Here is a 3,651-nt window from a genome sequence, read left to right on the forward strand (position 1 = left end):
ATTTGTTATGATTAAACATTATGTTTTTATTTAATTCTTTGCAAATAAGTTTATTTTGTTATCATATTTGAACACATTGTTTATTATTCATCTTTTATAGTTTATTTCACACTTAGTATTTATCATTTAAATTCTTTTCTTTATTTATACTTGAAGATACAGGAATCTCTTTCATACCTTGATCCATCACTACAATTAGTCTGATTATTGAAATACTTTATAGTTATTTCATGTATAAATTGATCCACACTTACAAAATCAAATGTGTGAGATACTCACGAAATATATAACTTTAAATTATCTTTTCATATTTGTTTTATTGTGTTATATATGCTCTCATTGCTTTTACACAACTTATTAAGTCAAGTTATCATCGGTGACTAATATTTTTCCATTGATTTTAACTTTTTCTCTATGATAATATTTATTCAACTCTATAGGTGAAGTCTTTATGACAATGTCTTATGACTTGTTACTTTGATGAAACTCGTCTCATTGATGACAAACAATGTTAATACTATATTAGGTGATAGAAACCTAATTAAAGGCTCCAAAAGAGCTTATACTATGTCACTAGTAGTATTTGATTCCATATGAATGACACTTTATATGATGATAGATCCAGAAGAATCTTTTAAGACCAACTTGGTCCCCCGGGGTAAAAGGTCATATGGATGTACATTATAAAACCAGAAGTTTTTAATTAGTAACTAGTCTACCTATACACTTAAAAGGTAGAATGACATGTTATGCAGATTATCATTTTAATGAGACAATTTTCTCGCCATCAGGGGGAGAAAAGCCAATTCCAAAAGAACAGTGTGAAATTATTTGGAATGGATTGACTTTGACTCATCTTGATCCTCATACAAATCAATGTGAACTAGAAGTTCAAAGGACCATTCATTTGCAAAATCTTGTAAATCAACTACAAGATGCATTCATACAAAGAAAGTGACAAAGTCATATATCCCGGCTGCAAATACTCCAGCACAGATTGATGTCCCCATAGGACATTTAACAAATGAATCTAAGATACACCTGAAGTGTGGTAGACCTGTCAGCTCAAAGGATGTAACTCCCCAAAAGAGGAGAACCCAAGAAAAACTTAGCACTTTAAAAGAGGCCATCAAAATGACTGATCAGTTTAAAGTTGATAAATCTATAGCCCTAGAAGAGTCACAAATAATGTAGAAGGCCTTGAAGAGGCACATATTGAACAAGAAGCCCCTGAAGAGGCACATATTAAACAAAAAGCCCCTAAAGAACCATAGATACCTGAAAATTGTGAGATCTTAATAAGTTATGTATACACGGGAGAAAAATGGGATCAAAATAATATTATTTTCACTTCCCAAGTGGCCTCCATAAGGAATGATGAAGATCCTGAACCACGAAATGTGGAAGAATGCCGACATATAAATGATTGGCCAAAATGGAAAGAAGTTATACAGGCAAAGTTAAACTCATTAACAAAATGAGAATGTGGACCCGCATTTTTCACGTGCGCCCCCACTCGATCGACGAGACTCACTTTTTATTTGTGAAAAATTAATTTTTGGAAAAAGTTGGAGTCGCCACTTATTTTACTTTATTTTATTTTAAAGGGAAAATAAAACAAGAAAGGAAAACCCTAAAGAAGTGACTCCATAGTTTTGGAAAAAGCATGTCTTTGGGAAACCTGAGTCTAGGTCCGGGGATCAGGTTACTTATTGGGAAGGTACCTCTAGGAAGTAGCACCCCTCTAAGCCTTAAAAAGGTCTCTACTAACTAAGTTAAGGGGAATGTGGCAATTAATCGGTTAATTATGGATACCTAAGTAGGCTAGGTGGTTCCAAAAAATAGCATGCCAAACAAGATCAAATCATAATAAAAGAAGGTTAGGATGCGTACCTGGACCGCTTCTCATGCGCTATCATAAAACATCGATGGTTAATTTAAACAATATATCATCCAGCATGTGTTTTATTAGAAATAATCAAACAATGAGACATGTATATCAGAACACTCAAGCATTATTAGACATAAGCATTATTTCACAATGACAAGCATATTCACAGAATTTAGAAAGTAGGTGATAGAGGACATACCTGGATAACATAGATAACTTACAATGCGCTTCCATAAGACATGAGGGGTTAGATAATAAATAATAAAATATAGAAATCCTAGCATGCTCGTTATCTAATTAGAGTAGCAGGAATTATCAAAGTATATGAAAACACTAATTATCACACTCATCTTGTATACAATTCCTAAAAAAAGATAGACATAATTTCAACAAGTGACAAAAGTGGCAACAAAAATAATTTTTGAAAAGATTTTCTTATGTAGGGGTTTCACCAATTCCCCAATCGATATACACGAATTTAGCTTAGAATTATCCCATTTATTTGGGACCATGAGCTTTGATTCGTGTCTGATTTCAAACCAAAATTTTCGTTAAAAACCGAGAAAGATGCAAACCGATAAAAAAAATGGTTGCATATTATTTTAAGAAAATGGGGTTTTTTATTCTAAGGACTCTAAATGAATTTTTGAAATAGGGGTTTTTAAGGAACATTTTGAGAAAATTATTTTATTTTAAAAGGAAAGACATTATTCACAAACAAACAATTCGCAAAGATCAAATATAGACGACCCAAAATAAAACAAAATTACAAAGTAAAATTTTCTCAGTAATCAACAAGACTAATAAAGGTGAGGGTAGAGGCCAATCTTCATGATTTTCCAATGACCTCTGAAAATTAAAAATTGAAGATAAAATCATTATAGCAACCAACCAGAGATTTTTAGATCAAGCAAACCAACATTTTAACAAATCTAACTTTCAATTTATCACCAAGAATTACAAGCTAACATTAAAAAAAGTCTAACTTTCAATCTATTGCTAAGAACTATGGAAAACAAGTATCTAAAAGCAAGTTTCTATATTTTAAACTTATCATTAAGAATCATAAACTAACATTAGAAAAAATTTTAACTTTTAATCTATCATCAAGAATTACGAACTAGTATTTCAAAAAATCTAACTCTCAATTTGTCACCAAGAACTAAGAGAAATAAGCATCTAAAAACAAAAATTCTATCTTTTAAATGATCATCAAGAATAAAAAATTAAAGACTTCAAGAAAATTTTAAACTAGTACAGATAATAAAAAATTACAAACTAATGATTTCTTGAAAATTATATAACATCATAGATCATTAAGAATCAAAACTAAAGACTTCAAGAAAACTTTAAACTAGCATAGATAATCAAGAACTAATGATAGAAGATTTCAAGAAAATTGTATCATATCATGGATCATTAAGAATAAAAAAAACTAAAGACTTAAATAAAACTTTAAACCAGCATAGATCACAAAAAATTATAATCAATAAGAAGAAAATCAAGATGATTAATAGAAAACCCAAAACCCCGAAGCTTACCTTCCATCTTCTGGCGGGTGGTCAAGAATCTGGTGATGTGTCGGTGTTGTCTGTTTCAAGGTGCAGTCGTGGTTCCTCTAAAATCTGGTGATGCGTGCTACCTTTTTCCTAAAAAAATAAAATTGTGCGTGTTGTGCTTTCTTTATGCGACTATCGTGATGCTTCTCCATCTGGTGCATGTTCCTGTTATCAATGGGAGTGTGTGTTGCTGCTCCAATC

This window comes from Vitis riparia, chromosome 18 (genome assembly GCF_004353265.1).
Source record: "Vitis riparia cultivar Riparia Gloire de Montpellier isolate 1030 chromosome 18, EGFV_Vit.rip_1.0, whole genome shotgun sequence".
Taxonomy (NCBI): domain Eukaryota; kingdom Viridiplantae; phylum Streptophyta; class Magnoliopsida; order Vitales; family Vitaceae; genus Vitis; species Vitis riparia.